Consider the following 27,563-nt stretch of genomic DNA (forward strand, 5'->3'; position numbering starts at 1 on the left):
ATCTACAGCATCACTCACAATAATTTATTTATTTGTGATGCTGTAGATTTCGTGTTTTTTACCTTTTATAAAAGTGTATGACCAGCATCTTTGGGATAATGGATGTATTTTTCGTGTTAACTATAAGCTAACTGCATCTCAAGAAGTAAAATTTCTAACATGTATTGTCATTATCGACAGGGAAATCGATGTTCTAAGGCTGGGATAGTTTTATAGGTCCTACTCTTCTGTTGGAGCCACCTGATACGAGCTTTAATCTCTTACACGAATTCGATAACATTAGGTCAGTTATTAATTTACATGACAGGGTTATTTTGGAAGTTGATGGTAATTGGCATCATCCGTATTGGAAGAGAACCAAGAAGATGAAAGGGGTACAGATATTTTGGGATGTATATCAAAATTTAACTTGTTCACATTAAATGACCCTAATTTACTTACTACATTTTGTGGGGACAGGAGAGAAACTAACATTTATATTTCTGGATATAGACTGGACTCTAATTGATGATACGCTGAGTGATCATATGCCTATTTTATGGACATGACGTTCTTTTTGTTGCCATTAAAAACAGTATTAATATAGTTAAAGTCATGGACATGACTATGGTTGCTCTGAACCAGATCGAGGGGCATCTCATATGGCAACCTAATACGGATAACATTAAAAAAAGAGTGGTTGCTATAACCGAGTTACTTAAGGATGTCGCCGAAAAATGCATTTCGAGAACGAGGATTTATGTTGGTAGGCCTATTTGGTGGAATGAACACCTAGAAGATCTTAAAATGAAAGCATATCATGCCAATATGCTTTATCAGGCAGAGAAAAATGATGCAGTCAGGGAGAATTTAAGGGCGGATTACCTTTTAAAAGCAGAAAGATTAAGAGTTAATATTAGAAAATAACTTTATTGAAAATAAATTATGCACCAATCCTTGGAGCTTGCCTTATAAGCTAGCTTCTGGTAAATTTCATTATAAAATCATATTGGATACTGTTGGTACTACGGCTGGTCTCAGGACTATTGATTTTAAAACTACAGCGCGTAAAATTGTTTGCGAATACATTCCGGACGATTCTATCAATGTGGATACAGTTGAGCATAACTTAATTAGAGATCAGGCATCTTTTTATTTTCCTTTACAATCTTTAGATATTAATTTAAAAGTTAATGCTTCTGATATTGAGGAATATTTATTGCATATAAACATCAAGAAAGCTCACGGGCCTGATGGCGTCCTGGGTATTGTTCTTAGAACGGTTTCAGTTATTATAGCGGGCTTTTTGTGTCGCCTTTTCAATTCAAATTCAAATTCAAATTCAAATTCAAAACAAATTTATTTATCATGAAGGTAAATAAATAATCATATACAATATTGTAGCATAATAATATACATATGTTGTACAACCTATCAAATACATGATAAATAGGACCATGCCTCGATTATAGAGAACCGTTTACACAGGTTCATCATAAGATAGAACCTGTGTGGCATAGCCCTTCAAAAACCTTAAAAGTAAAAAGTAAAAAAAAAAAGATTTTCTTAATTAATCGAGACATGCATGTGTTGTGTATCATATTTAAGTATTTAAGTAAGGCGAAGCAGGCGGGGGTTCTGGATATGCAGGAAAGGTAAATTAATTAATATGTATAACAATAATAAGTAGACAGCAATAGAAGACCGAGCGGCTCAGCTCTTTTAATTTTTACTGTAGATTAAGTATTGTTTTTTTGAGAATCAAGCAGTTTATTACGAATATATTTTTTATATGCAGTAAACGGAAAACTTTTGCAATTAGCCGGAAGTCTATTCCAAAGTTGAGAGGCGACAAAAACAAAAGATTTTTGAAAATTTGCTGTTCTATGTTGTGGTATTCTAAATAAATTTATAAATCTAGTGTTATGCTCATGAAGAAAATTTGTAAAATTGTTAGCTAAATATAATGGCTCCCTAGTTTTTATAACTTTATACACGAAGGAATACATGTGATATTTTCTACGATTTTTCATATTTAGAATTAAGTTATTGTTTAAATAAGGAGAAATGTGACTTCTAAATGGAATTTTGTAGGAAAAACGCATACAACAATTCTGAAGTTTTTGTATTGAGTAAGCGGAGTCTTCAGTCAATGAATCCGAATATACCACATCACAATAATCAAATAAGGATAAAACAAGTGTGTTACATAAAAAATATTTAGTTTTAGGAGGTAAATGATTTTTTAAGCCGTAAAGTTTTCTTAAGCGCATGTATGCAATTTTGAGCTTATTCTTTATATGTGTTTGAAATGAAATACCGCTATCAATGTATACTCCTAAGTTTTTGACCTCTCGTACTACTGGTAGCTGCTCATTACGAATTTTTGCATTTAAAGTTGTTGCTGCATTAAGGGCGTTCTTTCCACCACCCAGAAAAATTATACATGATTTAGACGAATTTAATTTCAAATTATGGTCGCAGGAAAAGTTATCTATATTTTGTAAATCCTTATTAAATTGTTCTTCTATTATGAATAGAGTTTCACGTGAAAATGAAGTATACAGCTGGGAATCGTCAGCATATTGTTGTAACATTGAGTACTTTATGCAGGATTTCATATCTGCAACATACAATGAAAAAAGCAACGGCCCCAAAATAGAACCCTGGGGAACACCAGTAGATACAGGATAATAACTTGATTTTTCAGTTGTAGAAGCCTTGTTGATTACTACGCAATTCACTCTATTATTAAGATATGACTTAAAGAAATCAATCGCGTTATTCGAAAAACCAAAATAATAAAGCTTTGCTAATAACATTTCGTGGTTTAAAGTATCGAAAGCTCTACTAAAATCCAATAATCCAAGACATGTTATTTCCTTTTTTTTCCTCATTTATCCTACAGTTATTAAGAAGGTGTACTAGACTCGTGGTAGTGCTAAAGTGCTTTCTAAAACCCGATTGGCAGTCCGGGATGATATTGTAAAAATCGATAAAGCTGCATATTTGTTGGTGCACAAACTTTTCTAAAATTTTAGAAACCAGAGGCAGTATACTAATGGGTCTGAGGTCTTTAAACCCTTTTGGATCAGCCACCTTTGCTAGAGGTTTCAAAATAGCTTTTTTCCAAATTGTAGGATAAAAATTTTGTAATAAGCAGCTATTTAAAATATTTAATAATGGTTTTGTAAGATATGGTAGGCACATTTCGAGATCTTTTAAGCCTATGAAATCTTCACCTATTGCGTTACAGTGTATTGTTTTAATGATTTTAATTAATGTTGGCTCATCCAATTGTGTAAAATTTAGGTAAGACCTTGTGTCAAAATACCTATTAGCTTTATAAAAATTAAGTTTTTCATTTGAAGTTGTATCAGCCGTAGTATTTAAACCTGAAAAATAGTTCCTAAGAGCAGTTGCATTTAAAAACTTGTCTGGTAAGACAAGTTTTTAAGACCAGAATTCCTCTTACAGCCAAGGTTTAATTTTCTTGCAGCATTCCAAAATTCTTTTCCATGCTTTTGTGACATTGTGTTGAAATAGGTGATTTTTTCCCTCGCAACAGCATGCTTAGTGAAATTCCTTAATTGCCTATAGTACAGGAGGTGTGCTTCAGTTTTTTGTTTCAAATATCTACGATGAGCCTTATCTCTTTCTTTCATAAGAAATTTAATATTATTTGTAATCCACGGCGTAAACGGTTTTTCTTTTACCTTTTTGGATAACAGCGGAGCATGTTTATTTATTAAAAATAATATATTCCTATTAAATATGTCAATCTTTTTATCTATATCTTGTGTATAATATATATTATCCCACGGTAGCTGTTCTGCGTCTAAGTTAAACTGATCGCGATTTATATTATTATAATGTCTATACTGGATGTATTTAACAGTATCACGTCCCTTGGCAAAATCCAAAATAGTATATACCATATTATGGTCTGAAATGTCTGGCGAAATACTTACTGAACCTGATTTTTTTATGATTGATGATTGGTTTGTTATAATAACATTAATGAGGCTGAAACTATTTGCCGCAAAATTTATTCGAGTAGGTTCTGTAATAACCTGTTTTAGGTTAAAAATTTCTAAGAGTCTTTCAAGTTTTTTTTTCGGTGAATGTTGTTTTAAAAAGTCAATGTTAATATCTCCAACAAAGATAACCTGATCGTAAAATGGCAAGGATAAGCTACATATTTCCTCTAACCAATCAATAAAATGATCCGCATTAGATGAAGGCGGACGATATACAGTTGTAAACAGAATTGATCTTTTATTTATATTAAGTTTAATGCTAGCATATTCAAAATCAGCTGAAATTACATTAAAATATATATTTTCATTTTTATATTTGTTTTTAATGTATATCCCTACGCCTCCACCCCTTCCTACTCGATCTCTCCTAATAAGTTTGTATCCAGGAATTTCGAAGCTACTGCTATCATGCTCAGGAGTTAACCACGTTTCTGACAGTCCCAAAATGTCAAAGTCGTAATCAAACACATAATTTGAAAATTCGTCAAATCCGGTATTCATCGATCGAATATTAGAATGCGCAACAGTAAAATTCATACCTATTCTCTTATAATCTTGATTAATCAAATTATCTTGCTGATTAACCGCTCGTATTGCTGTATTAACCGCCATCACCCCATAAAAAATATCCTGACCCACGCACATCCACCCACCCCCTTCGCTATGACACTAAAACTAACAAATATTTAATACAAACTATCAACCATACATTCTCAAAACATAAATTTAATTGAAACAAAACGCATATCACAACACCAGCACTCACTGTGCTTTGACTAAACATTATTGCATAGGTGCACCTTGGCCTATTTAAATAATATTCACAAGATATAAGATTACATCCTTGAGATTTAAATACATCAAAAAGAAAATTAATAAATGAAGTGATCACATTGGATCTTGTGTCGTAACTTAGAACCAGAAGTTATTTTTTAATTAAACTAATTTATAATTGTAATTTAAGATGAAAATAATTATAATTAATCAGTGTTATATAAATATACACACCAAACTTATACACATAACTATGATTAGAAAAACTGGATATGAAAGACAAAAGTTCATAAGCTTTAATCATTATATTATTATAATTTTAATAGAGTGAGAGTAAAAAAGATATACAATATAGGCCTTGTCCTTCCCATCTGTATAGACCCAATTACTCAAATACCGAAGATTGAGAATCTTAATACTACAAACTAAATAACTAATAACCCAAAAAATAAATGATACACAGAGAGCGTAAGTTTTTTGAAAAGCATTTTGAAAGGTAAATAATATAATATGGAGTTTCCTGATATAAACAATATAAAAAATGCAAGATACATGAACTGAAAAAAAATTAAAACAAAAACCAAAAAAGAAAATCACAATAAACCGGAAAAAAAAAACACCATATTCAAGTCGTTAACCTTCTTTGATCAATTCAACACATTTACACTTTGAACCCAACTTAAAAATAAAAATACTTACATTAGTAATTACTCGGGTCCTGATTGTTGTCGTTCTTCCTTGTAAGTTCACCCAGTTTGTCTTCAGAATTTATTAGCACTTTAACACCTTTATGCACAACAAACACTTGCCCCCCTTTGGTCCAGCAGGAGTTTTTATATTGAACTTGAACTTTTTTTAACAAACTATGCTGGGAAACCGTAAGCAGCTCGGATAACATGACTTTTGTCCCCTTCAACGACCGTTTACTGTAGAAAATTTTATCGCGCAACCATCTCTGGCAAAATGAGACCACAACTGGCCTAGGTTTTAAGGCCAGCTGTTGATCTTTACTGCCCAGCCGGTGACAAAAATTTATATCATATTTGCGTACCGGAATATTTATTTTTGTAGAAATGAGATCAATAATACCGTCGTACAGATCGTTATTTGAATTTTCTTCAATGCCGTGAACTAATACGGTGTTTCTATTGGTTGCCGTACTGTGTTTTGACACTTGAAGGTTTAATTGCGTAATGTTTTGACGGATATTATTTATGTTTTCTAATACAGTTTTTTCAAAGGTAGAAAATCTTACTGATAACTCAGCAATATCCTCCAAATGAGAGTTATCCTTTGAGGTGGATGTCGATGTGGTTCTTGCTTTTAGATTCTTCTTAAAGCTGTCAAATTCGGTTTTAAACTGGGACGCCATTCGCTCTACTCGTTCATTCAACTTTTGGATTTCGGGATTTTGACTTACTTGGGCGTTTGACGAATTAACTGTATTTCTCCCCATGGCTGGAACTACTTAAAATAACACCTTAAACACTTGTAACTAATTATTTTTACATTAATAGGACATAAATTAATGAAATTTACGGACCGAGGTGACCGAACGTTGTACTTATCTACGCCGGCGCATAATCTATCATAAGTAATTATTGCTTCTATTTCTCATATTATCCTAAAGTTTGGAAATTTGGTAAACTTATCACTATACCTAAACCTGGTAAACCGGCTAAATCACCTCAAATCTTTGAGACCCATTTTGGGTAAAACTTTGGAACATTTTATCAAAATTAAAATCCTTAGTGAATTTGAGGATGGGGCTAATTTCATCATACGAGTACTAATCATTATGGCTTTGTTAAAGCCCGCAGTACTGAAATACCGGTTCGGGCATTAGTCGAATACATCAAGGGAGACGTTAACAAGTATAAAGCTGCTATTGTTGCTTGACATGAAAGGGGCTTTTAATTGTGTTTGGTGGCCTGCCATTTTAGAATCTTTAAAAGCAAAGAATTTGCTTGTTAAACTTTTTCGACTAATTATGGACTATTTAAATTATCGCTTTGTTGATTTTGAGTTCGGCCCTTGCATTATTAGAAAGAAATTAGAACGCGAATATCCGCAGGATTCAAAACTTGGTCCTAACTTGTGGAGTCCTTCTAGACCGAATGCTGGATCGCTGTCTTTAGCATATGCTGACGATTTAGTAATTATTACTGGAGGCTGCAGTAGACCGCAGCTTGAGTTAAGAATGAATAACTTGTTGGCAGTGCTAAGAAATTGGGCTAATAAATATAATATTGAATTTTCTTACAATAATTGTTGTTATATGGTATTTGAAGCTAGAAACTTACTAGAAACTAAAAGGGTTTAGGACTTTAAATATCTGAGTGTCACTTTAGATAAAAAATTTACTTTTCAGAAATATTTTAATAATATTTATAATAAAGCTAATAAAACATTTATTGGCTCAGAAGAGCACTTTCAAAATCTTATCAAATAGATAATATTTCCTTAAGAACTATTTTCTTTATGGCTATTTTGCCTTTGTTTACATACTGTTCAGGCTTATTTAAAGATAGACTAGAACTAGAACTAAACTAGAAAAGATCAAGAGCTTAATTGCAAGAACAATGTGTGGTGCATACTCCTTGACGTCAACAGAGGCAGCTACTGTTTTAGCCAATATTCCTCGACTAGAAGAACTTATAGTAAATGCTCTGGATAAATCAAGGCATAAACATCGATTAGTAATCAATAGATATCAAGTCATTATTCCTGCTAAACCAAAATTATCTAAACGGGTTGTAAACGAGAGACTAGAAAAACGATTACCTAATATTTGGCAAGAGAGATGGGACGATGGGCAGAATTACCTATGAAGTCATTCCTGATGTAAGGCAAAACAAAACTTGTCTTTCATACTTAATCAGAAAATTATTCAGATGTTAACCGGACATTCGCTTTACACTACAAGAAGATTAAAGCTATAGAAGATGCTCGATGCAGATCGTGTATTAACGCTGTTATAGATGCTGGTAATAGACATCAAGCAGAAGACACTCCTTTGCACCGTCTTAAGTATTGTGAGGCCTTTAATCAAGCTAGAATTAATTTAAGTAACAATTTTAATGTGGCGAATTTAAAAGTTTTGGCTCCAAATATTACGTTAAGGAATTTATTAAATCATGGCTGTATAAATTTGCTTGAACAGTTCGTTAGTGATAGGTTCCTAGCTTAAACAGAATTTTTTTTTTAAAGTTCACAGCCTAGTTTTAAGTTTTTGTTTAAAATAACATTCATTTATAATATGTTAATGTTTATTTAAATTCTTTGGTCAATGCGCTTTGCCCGAACCAAATACTTGTTTTCTTTGTTATTATTAAATGTTGAATAAAAAATTAATTTTGTATATTAAGAAGGTTATTGGTACTTCCCGGGTTTTTTCCATTAGTTAGGAGTAGTTTGAATACACATGTGTTTTTGTAATATAATATTGTAACGAAATTCGGGAACACACTTTTATTGTCAACGTCAAAAACACTAGGTAACCTAACTCGCCTTGACTGTCGTTTAATTGTTTCCAAGGTAAAAACTGACTAAACAATTAAAACTGAATGATTTGTCACGAAGCGTGTCCTTTTTAAGACCCGATGAAACAGTTTCGAAATATTTAAAAATATCTTTATTGTTTTTGCCGAAAGAGACCAATAATTTTAGGAGAATACTGACAGTCAAAGCAGGCAAGTATACAAATTCTAGAAAATTAGAACTACAGGGATTTACAATAATATAACCTAAATAACCTAAATTAGGACTAAAATGGCGCTCTCGAACAAGATGAATTACTTAAAAACTAAACACTATAGATAAAAAATAATAAACCAAACCCTAAAGAAACTCTACGAATCAACTTTAACTACAGAATACTAATAAAAATAGTACAAAAACTAAGAAAATAATTAACTCTTTAATGTATTTACATTTTCATAATACTGCTCCCCTCTCAAGTTTGATCGTCCCATCAAACTTGTCAGATCAAACATGGGACCTCCTGAGTTATGATAGGGCGCTAACCGGAAGATGTCTACAATTTTCATCTTCGTTATCGGATGTCGCTGGATACGGTATACCACGTCGTTGATTCTGATGACCACAATGAATGGACCTTCCCAATCCTTCTCGAGCTTTGATGACTTGCCCTTCGTCCTCCGTGGATTGTATAACCAGACTTTATCCCCGGGATTAAAACCGGTAGAATTTGCCTTTATGTCATAACGTGATTTAATTCTGTTACTTTCTAGATGAAGTTTATCCCGTGCTTGTTCTTGAACAATTTGTGAACGCTCTTGTAAATGGTCGACCTACTCCTCAAGGGTTTCAGACTTATGGAGTATTCCAGTAATAATGTCCAAAGGTAAATGAAGTTCATCACCGTAGACAACTTTTGCCGGGCTTTTTCCAGTTGACTTGTGGATAGAAGAACGATATGCCAATAGTAATGGTTTTATACAGGTATCCCAGTTGGTTTGCTTAGAGTTTACCACCATTCTCAAATAGGTTTCAAATGTGCGGTTAAGTAGAAAAGGGTCTATGGCAATTCGTTCAAAGGGTGCAACAACAAGATACTGCATCATCTTTCCTCTTGTCCGGGTTCCTGGGACCTTGCTTGACGAACACTGCTCACACTGTCGGCACCAGCGTTCAACATCTTGATTACTGTTCAGCCAGTAAAACGGTCTTCTCATGTTGCCAAGGTCTTACTAACTCCAAAATGTCCTCCGCCGACACCGCCATGAACAGCTTCAAGAACTTCCGCAATCCGTTTTCGAGGAAGAACTTTTTGTCAGAAATATCTTTCCATACTGGTTTTGAAATTTCTCGAGATTTCAGTTCGTAAATAAGACCAATACTGAGTCATCACACTGGTCTTGGATTAAACTAGCTACATCCCACTTTTTAGAACTGTGAAGGCCAATACGATTACAAGTAAATATCTCTGGATGCTGTTTTGATTCCTTTTTAAAACAATGTTGACATGTTTCAATACAGGGTCTTTTCGATAAAGCATGGACATTTTGGTGATATTCGCCTTTCCTATGTTCTATTATAAAGTCATACTCTTGTAATCGTTAAAGCCACCTTGCTATTTGTCCTTCGGGGTTTTTAAACTGAAACAGCCATTTCAACGAAGCATGGTCAGTTCTAAGGATAAATCGTTGACCATACAAATATTTATGGAAATGTTCAATAGCTTTTAATGCTGCCAATAGCTCTCGTCTGGTGACACAATCGTTTCTTTCTGGTTTTGATAACGTTTTACTGAAATAAGCTATAACTAGCTCGCCATCTTCATATTTTTGTGATAGAACGGCCCCAATTCCGATATTACTTGCATCGGTATCCAAAATAAAAGTTTGTCTAGGAATCGGATATGTTAAAATTCGATGTTGGAGATGTGCATAGTGCTCTTTTTAATCGTTGAAATGCTTCTTCATAGTCTGTTGACTAACTAAATACCATTTTGTCCTCGGTGAGCTTATGTAGAGGCTTTGCAAAATTAGCGAAATTTCTTACAAATCTTCTGTAATAGATACAAAGACCTAGAAAGCTTTTTAACTGGTGTTTGTCAGTGGGTCGTGGCCAATTTTCGATTGCTTTCACTTTATCTGGATCAGTCTTGACACCTTTTTCTGATATTACATGGCCAAGGTATCGAAGTTCTTTTTGAAATAAGCAACATTTTTTAGGGCTTAGCTTCAGGTTGGCCCCTCGGAGTTTAACAAATACCTTTTGAATATTCTTCAAATGATCTTCAAATGTTTTTCCCAGTATGATGACGTCATTCAGATAAACTAAATATGATTCCCAAGTCATTCCACGTAAAACTGAGTCCAAAGGGCATGACTGTAAACTGCCAAAGTCCTGTTTCAGTCGAGAATTCGGTCTTTTCCTTATCTTCTGGGTGCATCTTTACCTGCCAGTATCCACTCTTTAGATCGAGTGTTGAGAACCATTGTGAACCTGATAGCGTGTCCAGGGTGTCATATATTCTTGGTAGGAGATAACCGTCTTTCTTGGTAATGTCATTTAGTCGCCGATAGTCTACACAAAAATCTAGTGGATCCATCCTTTTTCTTCACTAGCACAACTGGAGATGTCCAAGAACTCTGAGAAGGTTCTATCACTCCTTGTGTCCTCATTTCTTGAAGCATTGAGGGAACTTCTCCTTGTTTAGCTATCGGAATTCTTCGAGGTCCTTGTTTAATCGGAGCTTTGTCTCCAGTGTTATTTCGATGCTGCACCAAATCAGTTCTTCCCAGGTCATTACCGTGCAAGGAAAACACATCTTGATTTTCTTCAAGAAGACGTCGCAATTTACTACACTGGTCCATGGTTAAATTGGCAGAAGATTCTTCAAATAGGTTTTGTAAACATACAGGAAAATGTTTGTTTAAATAACGACTTCTATCAGCATATTTCATGACTGCCACTACTTCAGAGCATGCCAATGTTCTTTCCTTGTTTCAAGTGTTGATCATATTCTTTAACGTAGATAACGTCTTAGCTGGAAAAATTCATTGACCATATAGTTTGCACTTTTCCATGGGCTTAATCAAAACAGTTTCTCCCTCTTTTCTTCCAGTTGTAGCATTAACCACTACCTATGAATTTGCTGGTATGGTAATATCCTTGAATAATTTAACGACTCTGGTATTTACTTTATCTTCATATAGGTGGTGCATAAAAATCTCTTCATTTCTCGTCGTCAGTATCCGGTTATATACATCTATTTTAAACTGCTGATCATTCATAACATCTAATCCTAATATGACATCATCTATGATTTCTGCCACTAGTACTGGCTGTTGGAATGTAACGAAATTCGGGAACACACTCTTATTGTCAACGTCAAAAACACTAACCTAACTCGCCTTGACTGTCGTTTAATTGTTTCCAAGGTAAAAACTGACTAAACAATTAAACCTGAATGAATTGTCACGAAAAAAACTCGATGGAACAGTCTCGAAATATTTAGAATTATCTTCATTGTTTTTGCCGAAAGAGATCAATAATTTTAGGAGAATACTGACAGTCAAAGCAAGCAAGTAAACAAATTCTAGAAAATTAGAACTACAGGGATTTACAATAATATAACCTAAATAACCTAAACTAACCGAAAAAAAAAACCGAAACACTATAGATAAAAATAATAAACCAAACGTTAGTAGAATCCTAAAGAAACCCTACGAATGAACTTTAACTACAGAATATTAATAAAAATATGTAAAACAAAAACTAGGAGAATAAATAACGGATTTACATTTTCATAATAATGTATTGTATTTATGTGTTGAAAAGATAAAGATTTATAAACAAAGAAAGTGGCATAGTAAAGAAGGAAGGAATTCTTTTTGGAAGGCGCCCAATTGTCCCTTTAGATAGGTACGTGTGGGTTGGGACCTTCATCCTTTTTTTTATTGACGTATCCATTTAAATGAACATATGCGTTATCCGAGAAGAAAATTCAGTCGAAGTTATCAAATCCTTTTAACACTTGGTTGGCAAACATCACTCGTATAGAATAATCTGCTTCTCCTAATTCTTGCATGATCTGAATTTCCATTGAAAGTGTGAATTTATACAGGGCTTTTTTTAAGATGCTAAAAATACTAGATCTATGTAACTGGAGAACTGAAACATATTTTCGCCCTGATCTGTGTGGATATTGGGCAAATGCAACACGAATACACATGTTTATGGTATATGCATATTGTTATTTTTATTATGTTCTCTTTTTTTTTGTTTTCTGCTTGCGTCGCTCTAAAAAATTTAATAAACATGTCAACGAAAACCACCTTTATTTTTTCTGCTACCTGACTTGCTTAGTATGCCAACAAACCTATCTTTGCCGTTAAAACTAGACATTAACCTCAAGCCCATTTTCAGATTTTATATATTCAGTATTTAACTTGATATAACGAAATGGTTAAAAGACAGGTAGAAACAATAAATCCGTAATTATGCTTTAGTTTAATTCACGTTACGTTGAGACATGCCACAGTTATAGATTTTTTTAAAATAACTTGTGTTCTATGGGTTATTCCTTATGTATTATCGCATTTTCTTACCTTCTTACTTTCTTCACCTCCAGGTAACTTTACTTTGATATGTAATATAGAATCACTTGTTGAATATTTTTTTAACAGTTAATTTGGTTACGCAGATTTTTTTTTGATATTCATTCATCTATTTTTAAAATACGCGAATGAACCATAATTCATGTTTTTTCCATCCACTTTCAAACATCCTATTTCTAAACCACGTCTTTCGCAAGAGTGTCAACGTGAAAAAGTGCTCTTCGGATTTTATCCACTTTAAGCGTGTTTCAAATAATGACGGGGGCGACCTCTGTCAATAGGCGGAAAAATGGTCCCGTCAAAGGCTTTAATCTCACCCTGAATACAATTCAGTCATTCCGTTTTTTCACGGCTCGTTGACGGCACAAAAGTCGGACGGGCGAGTAAAAAGTGCCATTTTGTGGCTATTTAAACAATATAAATTTTTTAAAAAAAAATTTTTTTATCATGGTATTATTTCAGAAGATGAAGTGAATATCTATAGAATATCTATTTTAGTTTACTAAAAATATATACAAACAATAATATTTTGTTTTTATCGGAAAAAATTCAATAAAGTTAACGTGAGTTGAGCCATAGATATTTTAACTGTTTATTTAGATTATAATATAATTATTGCAAGTGTTAGACATTGGAATATTAACAAATAAATGTTATGTTATCTAATTACACATCATCACAGTCTTGTTACGGACTGGATAATTACAGATGTTAATGTTGTGGGTGTTTTGAACAAGAAATTTAAGAAAAAATAGATTTTTTTGAATTATTTCATAACTCTCAGAATTAGTTAGTTTTCGAGGCTGTTTAAATAATAAAAAAGTACAAAACTATAAAGAAAATAAGGAGAAAAAAAACTTTTTAAATTTTTACATTTAAAGAGTATTTTTGTAAGAGTAATATTATTGCCGACCTATATTCTGGCAGGTCGGCGTCATCGTCTGTTCCTTGTCTTCCGCCATTGAAGCGGGGCAAAAGCGGCGTTTGCAGTCGATTTTTTTTGGGTTACGACGTTGTGCATTGAGGACATTGAACCAGGTGTTCTGTCAAATAGAAGAAGAGCAAGTCAGCCAAGTAGATGTAGCGCTAAAAATAAGAGGAGGCCGCCTGAAATCAGTAGTTCAGGATGAGCATCCGCAAAAGTATAACCGTAAAAATAATCAAAATATTATTGTTGGGAACGCAGCTTTCGTCGGTGATGAAAAAAGAGTTTTTTTTTAGCTAAAGCATGTCTAAATTGTTACTTTCCCCGAATTTATTGAAAACCATAGTCCTAATGCCAAACTCTTAAATGTCTAACCTTTGCCCGTTAAAGGGGATGTCAGTTCATTTAAAGTTTCTTTAGATATTGATTCAAGGGGTAGTTTTAGTCTTTCTAATCTAGTTTTTGAAAGTGGTAGACAATGGTAATGTAGAAACAGGTAGTCGAACTGACATTGTCTTTGTTTTTGGTACAACACGACGTGTCGGTCGGTAAGTATCTCCGACCGTTATCAAATGTAAACTAAAGCAATTTCCTATTCTACAGGCTTATATATTGATAATGGGATCAATGAGGCGTGAATTCTGATGATGCGTGAAAAGAGCGTCTGCTAGAAGAGGTCTCCATATGTTGGAAATATCCACACTGGGTTGGCGTTGAAGACGCCCTGGTTTTGCGGTATGTAGGCAGCTTCCAGAAATTTCCTTTTTCGCCAGTGTGATTCCTTCCTTAGGATTTTTGTTTCAGACCAGTGAATATTATGACCGTTTGTCCAAGCATGTTCAGCAATGCCTGACCTGGCTACTTCTCCAGTGGCCATCCATTTGCGATGTTCCTTGGTCCTAACTGCCAAAGGTCTTTTGGTTTCGCCAACATATGAGTCACCACACTCTGGTAGATGCAGTTTTTGGTGTCTGCTGTAGATTCTGGCTTTGTTTTGAAAACAGAACTTCTTATTTTATTGCCAGATCTAAAGGCAGTTTTTAGATTAAACTTCTTAGCAATTCGTCGGATTTTCTCGGATGTACCTTTTATATAGGGGATTGCGAGAAGCCCAGTTTATTCATCCTCTTGCTTGGTTCTGGTTTCCTCCGCCATCGACCTCTGGATATTTTATCTGGATAAGTTTTTTGGGATGACCATTCTGCTGCAGATCTTTAGTAAGAAGTGCTACTTCCGTCTTAAAGTCTGCGTCGTTATTGCAGATGGTTACAGCTCGGTTGTAAGGAGACCTGATGATTCCAACTTTAGTCGAACCAGAGTGATTGGAATCAAAATGTAGGTATTGTCTAGTATGTACGGCTTTTCGATACACAGACGTTCTTATAATGCCATTTGTATTCTTGACAAGAACATCTAAGAATGGCAGCGTCGAATTTTTCTCAGTCTCCATGGTGAATTTAATTTGAATGGAAGCTTGGTTCGAGACGGAAGTGACGTGTCACTACTCAGTTTATCCTGGATAAACTTCAGGAAATCTCCAATCGGGAAATTAGTGTAAAGACTTTCCACGTCAAAGCTAATCATTCTATCCTCTGGTCCGATGTTGATAGGTCGAAGTAGATCCACAAAATAACTGGAGTTCTTAACGTATGAATCAGTATTCCCTTGGAGTGGTTTAATTATTTCTAAAAGGAACCTAGAAAGTTCTGACGTTGCCGAATCCCTTGAGCTAGTAATGGGTCGCAGTGGCATCAATTCCTTGTGAACCTTTGGTAGTCCATAAAGATGTGGAGGCTTACTGTGATGTGGGGTGAAGTCTTGTACGTACGGCGTCCGTTAAGAAAAAGGAATAGTTATTTAGTGTTATGTACACTCTTTCTTCAATTCTGGTCGCCGTTGGATCTTTTGATAACAACCTGTATTTTCCTTTCTGTAGAACCTCTTTGATTTTGGTCTCGTAGGTATTCACGTCAATTATAACTGTCGCAGTACCCTTATCCGCTGGTAGAATTTTAATCGTTTTGTCTTTTTCAGATCTCTCAGCGCTCTCTCTTCCTCTTTGCCAATATTTTTATTAATTTTCTGCCTGTTCAACTGATCCAGAGTGCTTCTAACCTCATATCTTAGTTCGTCAGCGACCGCGCGGTGTAGCTGAACGGACTCCCATTATCAATATATAAGCCTACGGAATAGGAAATTGGTTTAGTTTACATTTGATAATGGTCGGAGATACTTACCGACCGAAACGTCGTGTTGTACCAAAAACAAAGACAATGTCAGTTCAACTACCTGTTTCTGTAGTTCTAGTCGACCTGAAATTTGGCCTAGGAGCATTGTTTTAAGAAAGTTTTGGGTTAGGTCTAGCCCTTTCAATACGGTACGCAAATGTATTGTTATGCCGCATGGACGGCAAAAAATAGCATGCCTGGGAGACGGATGACATACATAGGCGTCGCAATTGTATTTTTCTTTGTTTGATATTTATTATTTATTTAAAAGAAATCAAGTTACATTTATGTTTTTAAAGCTTACACTAATATCTAAATTATTTGTGATTGTGTAAACCATCTTTTAAACCATTTTTTGTATAAATAAAACAAAAATAGCATTCTAAACAGTTTATAATGAAGTAGTTATAGAAAATGTATCAAAATTTATCTACCGTATGATAAATCTCAAAACATGGAAAAATACATAGCCCAACATTACATTTAACACAAATTATGAAGGTGTCCGTCCGTTTTTTGGATTTTTTTTTCTGTTGTTGAACAAACTACACATCGTCGCCTTGGTGTTTTGCCTTTGTCGTTGACAGCTACTTAACTTGGAAAATGTCTTTCAGTAAGTCTAGTTTGAGTTAAATTATTTGCTCTTACTTTAGAGGTTTGAGTTGTACAAAATCTAAAAGAAAAAATAAAAAGAAGCATCAAAATAAAAAAGATGAAAATAAAATTACCTTTGTAACAGCTGACGAATTGTATTTAAACGAAATGTAGCTAAAGGAATCTTCTTAGTATTCTGAATCAAAAACATTGCATGTGCATTAAGCAAACACATATCTATAGAATGAAAAAATAGCTTTTTGTACCATTTCGTGCTACGCCTCATACAATCTACTGAACTAATCATCATATCTGACCGGTCCACTGCACCCATCACCTCATTGTAATGTACAACACATTCTGGTTTCTTCTTAAATTCTTTCGTCTGGCGGTCTATTTTGTCAAGTGTGACAATTTGGTCTTCATGAAAGGTAGTAATCATGTGAACTTCCCTTCGATCTTTTCATTTTAGGCATAATATTTTATCTGAGCATTTTGAAACAATATCTCCCTTTTCCTTAAGTTTTTTAGAAAGATCTGGCATTACTTTTCTTCCAAGACGTACGGTTTCACAAGAATTAGTTTGGTTTTCCAAAAAAAAATGTAGAAAGTGCATGACTACTATAATAATTATCCGTAAAGACTGAGTGGCCTTTATTTAGATAAGGTTGTAAAAGTGAAGCCACAACTGAACCAGAAACTTCAAGTCCCTTTACGTTTTCGATTTTCGTTTCTGCACCCACGTAAACTATAAAGTCCAAAATAATTCCAGTCTCGCTATCGCATAGCACAAAGAGTTTGATTCCAAAACGATGCCGTTTAGTTCTAATATATTGTTTAAAGTGTAATCGTCCTTTAAATAAAACCATACTCTCATCGATGACTAAATTCTCAAAGGGGTAAAACTGATCTTTAAAATTTTGTTTCATAGTATTTAGGAAATGTTCAATTTTATACAAAGAGTTTACACGAGGAGGAGGAGCATTAGCGTTATTTGCAAAATCTAAAGCTCTAAGAATATTGAAATACCTATCTCTTGGCATAATCTGCCCAAAAATTGGAGAGTATAAAAGTGGATCGGTCGACCAGTACTGTTTTACATCTGTTTTCTTATTTCGTGACATCAGCATGCTCAAGGCAATAATAACATAAAACTGATCTATGGTCATTTGTTTCCAGCCTTTTATATTTTGGTCCTCGGCGTATCTATTTGATTCTTCAACAATCATATTTGCCATATCTCGGGTTAAAAGGGCCAAAAAAAAATCTACCTCTGAAGCAATTTCAGGAAATTCATTTAACAATCCTGATTTGTCATTACTAAATTGAAACTTGGTGGGTATAAATAAAAAATTTCCAGTATCTTTCCAATTTATATCTAAATTGCTGTAATCCTTTCCACAAGATTCATGGCTATCATTATGTTCGTCGGATACAGTATTTTCAGAATCACTTATAACCTTTTTATCGTTATCCAACAGCTCAAACTCGCTATCACTTTCTTCGCTGGGTAAATACTCACTCCCACTATCCTGGAAAGGGTCCTCCTCCTCCTCAATATCGGCCTCGGTATCTATGAACGGATTGTCATCCCCCAAAACAGCAAAAATATAATCAATCTCTGCACTATTAAGTCCGCAGCAAGAAGAATATATTATTTCTGCTTCTCTTTGCTCTTTTTGAACATGTTGGCTGATCATTGTCACTACTCATTGTCACTTTAATTATTAGTTTTACTTTTAATCAACACTAAACTATACGTAAACATCCAGACCGCACCACGCGTGTTGAACTCGCGACAACAACAAACCATCTAACACCACGCACCACGTGCCTTATAAAACAACATCCCGTACAGCCGGCTGATGCAAATACGCGGCGGCGGATAACGCACCAGAGCGTCAACCGGCTGTCAGAAATGCTTTTTTAGAATCATTATATTACGTCATAAAACACAGTTGGAGGGGGCAGTTTAAATACCTGACGCATATATGCGTCAGCCGTCCTGTTGGCAAGTCAGTAAGTAACGCACATATTCGTTAGCCGGGATGAAAGGGCTAGGCAGTCTCAAATTAATCAAAATTTTTCCTCGAACCGACAAAATCTGGTTTCGAGGTAAAAGTTTCTAAGAAAATATCTGAATGTAATGTTTTTGTTTATTACGTAAATACTAGTTACCTATGGTTGTTATGATGTTATATTGATTAGTGAAACATGGCCAGATTTTTCTAATGCCGAGATCAGTATTAATAATTTTTATATTTTTAGACAGGATAGAATTGCTGGTGAGAATAATGTAAGGCACCTCGTCAGTAACAGCAGCACTATGTGCTTGTGTAAAATTCATTGTTTAAGCCTCAGAAAAGTTCAGGGACAACTAATTAACCACAAACTAAGACTTAAGCTTCTCATAAGTGTCTAACAATATTCCATTAAAAATCATATCCTTCATATAAGAGAAATCGTTTGTGTTATCACTATACTGTATCACTAAGTCATTGATATAGATGAGAAACATGGTGGTACCTAGAAGAGAATTCTTATAATGAACACCATGACATGGGACACACAGCTGCTGATTTTTGACCACCTTATAACATAATTGAGACTCATCCCTAAAATAGGATTGAATGAGATTAACACTATTTGGATAACGATGCGTAAAAAAATAATATTGTTATGAAAATGTAAATATGTAAATTATTTTCATAGTTTTTATACTGTTTTGATTGTATTTCGTAATTTAAATTTATTTAGGGTACTATTTACGTTTAGTTATTAAATTCACCTATAATGTCTAGTTTTTAGCTCATTTTGTTTCAGTGCTCCATTTGGGTCCCAATTTAGGTTATATTATTGTTAATCCTTGTAGTTTAATTTTCATAAAAATTGTATACTTACTTTGGCTGTGAGTATTCTCTTGAAAATGGTCTCTATCGGCAAAACCAATGTAGAAAATTTTAAACATTTTTATGGGTCCTTAAAAGGGACGTTTTTATGATGTGTTTCATGGCATTTTAATCAGTTTTGTTGTTTACCTTGGTAAAAATACGACAGTTAACGCGAGTCAGGTTAAAGTTTACTGACGTTGTCATTAAAAAGTGTACTACTTAGGCTGGGCATACACGTAACGGTTTACCTGTACGGTAGGCCTGCGCAGGTTACTCTGCAGGTATTCCTGCACAGGTAAAAGATATGATACTAATACTCGAGAAGATAAACCCACGCGCATGAGATGAGCCTATCTCTCTCGCATGCCTGACGGCAGTCGATGACAAATTTCCCCAGGAACAGCTACATGAACAGAGTTTTAATACATTTTAATATGACGTTTCGTTTTTGCTTTAGATGTTCGATGGATTTAGGGTTAGGGCATGGTTTAAAATTTTTTTATCATGGTGTACTGTGCAGTGGTGGGTTGTTCAAGAAACAACAACAAAAAAAGTAAGGTAGTTTCGGATTGCCGATTCTTTAGATTTCCAAAGGACAAACAAGTTTGGCGATAATGGATTACAAAACCATTTTAATAACACGTCTACCCATAAGCAATTTAAAAAAATATAGATTATAGATACTTAAGAAAGTGAAATTAATTGGTTGTATGTCATCAATGGCATCATGCATTTTCTTTTGGCATTTACTGGTAACACTATTATTACCAACAACCAATGGATACTCATATGTATACTTAGCGCACACAATTTTATGAAAGTTAATTGTCACAATAGGCTGTATATCAATCCTCTATTTTTGTTTTATTTTTTTTGCAACATAATAAAATACGTACATATTATATCACTTTCTGCAGAGGCATTCGTCTAAAGTAAAAAAAAGTTAAATAAAAACCATAAATCTTAACAAGCCTTCAGACGTTTCCTATTGTGTATATTTATTTTCAAATCAAAATACCTTAAATATTAAAAATCGTTTTTTAAACCTTATCCAAAATCAAAATAGGCATTTATATTATAATATAAGGCTTTACTATCCTTGCACGGATCCACGAATCCTACATACTATTAAGGAAATATTTTACTTACTATTATAATAATCATAACATATTTCATGTAACAAAATATAATAATACTTAATAAGTAATGTTAAATAAAAAAGGCTTTAAAATACTGCTTTTCCAACCGACAAACAGAATTTTTGTCATCGAGTGACGTCATGCGCAAAGTCACACGAAATTGCATCGCCAAGTGGGTTTATCTTTTCAGTAATAGTATCATGGGTAAAAAAGCACATACACGTTACGGTAAAAAGCGGAGGGATTCAGGTCAGTTCGAGATGGCGACCAATCAAGAAGACAACGCGATCGCTTAAGTCGGTTTAGTAGTGGCGACTAAATGTTTTCAAAAACAAAGAAAAAAACGCAAAACCTGGTGTAAAGACTGGCTTTTGAAAAGGGATGACTACACCCACACAAAATTACTACAAGAATTAAGTTCCGAACCAATAGATTACCGTAATTATTTGCGGATGAGCGAGGAAGTCTACCAAAAATTATTGTCAATGGTAACCCCTTTGATACAAAAGAACAATACAGTTATGAGAGCTGCAATTTCCGCCCATGAAAGATTGACAGCTACCCTAAGATACCTTGCAACTGGCCGGTATTACGAATGTCTCAAGTATTCTACTATAATATCGCCCCAAGCTCTTAGCAAAATAATTCCAGAGACATGTGATGCTATATATAAAGTGCTACGAAAGGACTATCTTCAGTTATGTACAATAACAAATAAATATAAAGTAAACTAATTTCTTTTGCCGTAAAGTTTTTTATTTAATGCCTCTAACGAAAAAATTACATACTAGCATTAAACTGCAAGAAATAGGTACCTGCTAAACTAGTGTGGCTCGTACAATCTGCCACTGTTGACTGTGTACCTTGTTCATCATAATTAGAAGATCGCGAGACATAGGGTATGTTAGTGTATGAAGAGGAGCTGCTCATGGGACTGCTCAGTGTAGGCTTCGAATACTCGGGATTGTTATATGATGGGTATAATGGCGCATTAAGCATGCCAATTTCCGCGTCAAATAATATATCATTAATTTTTTTCTCAATCATTAAACCCTGATGTTTATCCAGAGATCTGATACACATATCAATGTTTTTACCGAAAAGGTCATAACGATCTTCCTGTAGCCGAGGCTTCTTGAAATAATCACCTACTGAAACTAAAACATCATTCGACAGTTCCTCATTTCTTCTTTTTTTTTGACAGATCAGGTCTTGACACAGGAAGTCACCCGCGTTCGTTGGAGTAATTACATTTACTACATCCATTTTCACTTGACCTTGCTTGTTATGGACTAATCTCGATTTTCTTTGTGGTTAATGTTACTTCATTCACGAAAGGTATAGGGGCTGGTTCCTCGATCATCTCCTGCAACCGATTTTTTTTGTATAACAATACAGCACTAATAGCAAACAAATTTATTAACTTCAGCTTAAATAGGCATATAATGTTAATGAATTTAGCAAATTATAATCATAAATTTAAGAAAAACAAAAATTATAATGTTTTTTTTTTCAGTTTCCTCATTCTGCTGAAAAATGGGAAGGTGTTGCAGGAGTGTTTCAGGAAAAATGGCATTTTCCACACTGTCTTGGGGCCATGGATGGTTAATTTTTTAATTTAATAATAAATAAATAAACCAATGAAAGCAATTATAACATTACCAAGAGTACAATTACTCTTCATTTTTAATCTACTCTGATTTAGTTTTATAATAAGTTTTAAATATGACATTCTAAATAAACCAGTTGATGCACATTTTCTAAAAGACGGATCGACAACATCTAAGCACTAGTCGTTAAAAACTAGATGTAGAGCACAAAACCAAAATGATTGGAAAAATGTGAACATCTGCAGTAAATAGCTAATGGCTAATAATGATGTTGCTCATAGCAATAACCAACAAGTAAATAAAATATTAAACACAATTTATGTTGGAAAATAATTTTTTAAGTTAAACGTCTTTTTTCCCTTATCTCCTCGACCATTTTATGTGTATATTAAAATATATTTTTGTTATTTTTTAAACTTTTAATTTTTAAATTTAAATAATTTAAAATTTTAAGCATTACGATAAGATCTCCAAGTTTAATATCAGCTACTTTAAATTACAAACAATAATACTGTTTAGCTAAATATATTTTTGCCAGGCTTGCAGTTTTAATATATAACATCAATAGAAAGGATAAATAGAATGTCAAATGAGTTTTCTTTGTTTCCGGTTATAAATGGGTCTTAACAGATCCAAATATATTTCTTTTATCTATATATATTCTTTTATTGTAGTAGCTGCAGCATTTGGAATGCCATTAAATAAAATGACTTTCTCTTTGTATGTATAAAATAAAGATTTAAATAACTCTTAGATACGATCGACCTTTAAATATATAAATAGATAAAACTAGGATTGTTCATTTTAATTTTCCCCTAGTAACGAATATTATGAAGCCGTTTCGACAAGCTCAGCTAGATTCAGCTTCTAAAGAGATTTTTAATTACCGACTTTCCAGAGCAAGGCATATTGTGGAAAATGTATTTGGAATACTTGCATCTAGATTTCGTATATTCCATACACAAATCAATTTAGAACCGAAAACCATATCAAAAGTAGTGATGACAACGTGTGTCTTGCATAATTTCTTGATGCAACAACAACCAACCACTTATGTGCATCCAAATAATACATAGACCTGTGCAGTTATGCTTTCTGGAGCGTGTGTGCCGCTTGTCGAATGCCTGCGCAGTCAATTATTTTTAAATTTGTTGCTGAGCGGGTGCGTCTGTTTACGTTGCGTTGTTTATTTAGTTTTTTGTGGAATTATATGGATAGAATGTCAGGACGAAAGAGTAATGAAGTAATAGAATAGTTTATTGAAATATATAAATCTGAACCCTGTTTATGGCGCGTAAAAAGTAAGGAATATCATGATCGCGACAAGAGAAATGCAGCATATGAAAAATTGGTGACAAAGTTGGAGCCCGATACTACAAGAAACTCGGTAGTAAAAAAGATTAACAATTTGAGAAGTAACATATGTAAAGAGAAGAAGAAACATGATATGTCAAAGAAGTCTGGAACATCAACAGGCGATTTGTATGTACCGAAACTGTGGTACTGCAACTTATTCGATTTTTTGGGAAATCAAGACATGCCTAGTTCATCTGTTTCAAATTTGGATGACGACGATGAAAGTGACAAAGTAAGTAATCAATTAAATAAGAATACTGGAATTTATTAAATAGTTTTCAAATGATAAATATTTTTTTACTTCTTATTTTTAAGAATACGACTTTCCTGCCAAGAAAGTTTACCTTCACGCATAAAATGGGAACTGAATTCATCTCTTAACTGATTAGCAGTAGAATTCCAATTTCCCTGGGTTTGACGCTCCAATGCGATCATGTTCAATTCGGAGATATCCAAGCCGGTACATATAACTTCCCCATCATAATTCTTCTGATATATATTACTTGGATGCACATACGTGGTTGGTTGTTGTTGCATCGAGAAATTATGCAAGACACACGTTGCCATCACTAGTTTAGATGTGGTTTTCGGTTCTAAATTGATTTGTGTATGGAATTTACGTAATCTGGATGCAAGTATTCCAAACGCATTTTCCATAACATGCCTTTCTCTGGAAAGTCGGTAATTAAAAATCTCTTTAGAAGCTGAGTCTAGCTGAGCTTGTCGAAACGGCTTCATAATATTCGTTGCTAGGGGAAAGGCGTCATCGGCCACAAACACGTAGGGAATTTATTTGAAATTATCGGAGATATTGCTAGGCTCTAAAAAATTGAGGTTATTACTGATCAATCTTTCATGAAATATAGTATTTAATTAATATATTATACTCCTCCATTTAAAATTCGGCCATTAGTTCCAAACTCCACTAAGAGGAACCGATATGTAGCATCCACTATTGCGAGCAGTCCCATGCTGTGTCTGCCTTTATAGTTAAAGTAGAACGATCTGGTATTACCTAGGGGAACCATATCTTTATGTTTACCATTCATGGCCCCGAGACAGTGTGGAAAATTCCATTTTTCCTGAAACATTCCTGCAACTCCTTCCCATTTTTCAGCAGAATCAGGAAAGTGAAAAAAAATTGTGTTCCCTAAATTTATATTTATAATTTGCTAAATTCATTAACATTATATGCTTATTTAAGCTGAAGTTAATAAATTTGTTTGATATTAGTTGATATACAAAAAAAATCGGTTGTCGATTTTGAGCATTTGGGTCCAATAATATGTATATTTGTTGCAGGAGATGATCGAGAAACCAGCTCCAATACCTTGCGTGAGTGAAGTAACATTAACCACAGAGAAAAACGAGATTAGTCCAAAACAAGTAAGTTCAAGTGAAAATGGACGTAGTAAATGTAATGACTCCAACGAACGCGGGCGACTTCCTGTGTCAAGACCAGATCGGTCAAAGAAAAGAAGAAATGAGCAACTGCCGAATGATGTTTTAGTTTCGTTACGTGATCATTTCAAGAAGCCACGGCTACAAAAAGATTGTTATGATCTTCTCGGTAAAAGCATTGCTATGAGAATCAGATCTCTGGATAAACGTCAAGGTTTAATGGTTAAGAAAAAAATTAATTATATATTATTTTACGCGAAAATTGGCATGCTTAATGCGCCATTATACCCATCATATAATAATCCCGAGTATTCGAACCCTACACTGAGCAGTCCCATGAGCAGCCCCGCTTCATACACTAGCACACCCTATATCTCGCCATCTTCTAAATATGATTAACAAGGTGCACAGTCAACAGTGGCAGATTGTACGAGCCAGACAAGTTTAGTAGGTACCTATTTCTCGGTTTGATGCTAGTATGTAATTTTTTCGTTGGATGCATTAAATAAAAAAAACTTTATTAATTTAATTTATTTTTATTTACTTGTTATTGTCCGTACCTGAAGATAGTCCTTTCGTAGCACTTTATATATAGCTTCACATATCTCTGGAATTATTTTACCAAGAGCTTGGGGCGATATTAAAGTAGAATACTTGAGACATTCGTATGACCGGCCAGCTGCAAGAAATCTTAGGGTAGCTGTCAATCTTTCATGGGCAAAATTTGAAGCTCTCATAACTGTATTGTTCTTTTGTATCAAGGGGGTTACCATTGACAATAATTTTTGGTAGACTTCCTCGCTCATCCGCAAATAATTACGGTAATCCATTGGGTCAGAACTTAATTCTTGTAGTAATTTTGTGTGTATGTAGTCACTCCTTTTCAAAAGCCAGTCTTTACACACCAGGTTTTGCGTTTTTTTCTTTGTTTTTGAAAACATTTTGCCGCCACTACTAAACCGATCGCGTCGTCTTCTTGATTGGTCGCCATCTCGAACTGAACTGAATCTCTCCGCTTTTTACCGTAACGTGTATGTGCTTTTTTGCCTGCGCAGGAATACCTGCAGAGTAACCTGCGCAGGCCTACCGTACAGGTAAACCGTTACATGTATGGCCGCCCTTAATATAAAAGGGCGGTATAAAAGAGTAATTAGTCAGATCATAAAATGAGGCAAAATTATCTAAATTATGATTAAAATCTTTAAGAATATGAGTTGCTAATGTAGTCGTGCACAGTGGTAGGCCCACCATTGCGAAAAACAAACTGATTTTGAATAAACAGCCTATTTGATTTAAAGTAGTCCTTATATTGGTTGTAGTAAAGTATAGGATATAGACCTAAATATGTTGGTTCATTGTTGGAATCTTTGTTTTTGTACACAGGAATCACCTTGGCAAGCTTCAGAACATTTGCAAAAACATTTGCATGAGTTAATAATATTGGTCAGTGAATCATTTATTTTTCGTTGTGTCGTAGAAACATTACAGGAGAAAGGAAAATGCTAGCCAGAGCAGAGTATACTAATCGACATAATATACCATCAAAAATTATTCATCGAAAATTAGCCACACAACTTAGACTTTCTCAAAAAACGGATTCATATTATCACTATACTGAAGAATGTCCTAGAAAATCAAGACTTTAAAGTATATTATAGCATTACAATCCAGACAGATAAAATAATACTCGCAAACAGGCCTGACATAACATGTACATACAGAGAGAAACCAAAAAAAACGGTTCAATATTATTGCTTATGCTAAACGTCTAAGGATTGATAGGATGTTATGCCAGTCTTGTAGTATAAACGTAGCTATTTTGATTAACCTTATAATTAAAATGAACAATCCTAGTTTTATCTATTTAAATCTTTATTTTATACATACAAAAAGAAAGTCATTTTATTTAATGGCATTCCAAATGCTGCAGCTACTACAATAAAAGAAAATATATAGATAAAAGAAATATATGTGGATCTGTTAAGACCCATTTATAACCGGAAACAAAGAAAACTCATTTGATATTCTATTTATCCTTTCTATTGATGTTATATATTAAAACTGCAAGCCTGGCAAAAATATATTTAGCTAAACAGTATTATTGTTTGTAATTTAAAGTAGCTGATATTAAACTTGGAGATCTTATCGTAATGCTTAAAATTTTAAATTATTTAAATTTAAAAATTAAAAGTTAAAAAAATAACAAAAATATATTTTAATATACACATAAAATGGTCGAGGAGATAAGGGAAAAAATCCGTTTAACTTAAAAAATTATTTTCCAACATAAATTGTGTTTAATATTTTATTTACTTGTTGGTTATTACTTTGAGCAACATCATTATTAGCCATTAGCTATTTACTGCAGATGTTCACATTTTTCCAATAATTTTGGTTTTGTGCTCTACATCCAGTTTTTAACGGCTAGGGCTTAGATTTTATTGATCCGTCTTTTAGAAAATGTACATGAACTGGTTTATTTAGAATGTCATATTTAAAACTTATTATAAAACTAAATCAGAGTAGATTAAAAATG

The 27,563-nt window shown here is 33.9% G+C and overlaps 1 protein-coding gene across 1 annotated transcript in view; it reads right to left on the minus strand.

Annotated features, from left to right (window-relative positions):
• LOC126736811 (uncharacterized) overlaps positions 1-27,563 on the minus strand; it is a 410,403-nt gene that overhangs the window by 12,169 nt on the left and 370,671 nt on the right. The window lies entirely within an intron of this gene.

Source organism: Anthonomus grandis, chromosome 5 (genome assembly GCF_022605725.1).
Source record: "Anthonomus grandis grandis chromosome 5, icAntGran1.3, whole genome shotgun sequence".
Classification (NCBI taxonomy): Eukaryota; Metazoa; Arthropoda; class Insecta; order Coleoptera; family Curculionidae; genus Anthonomus; species Anthonomus grandis.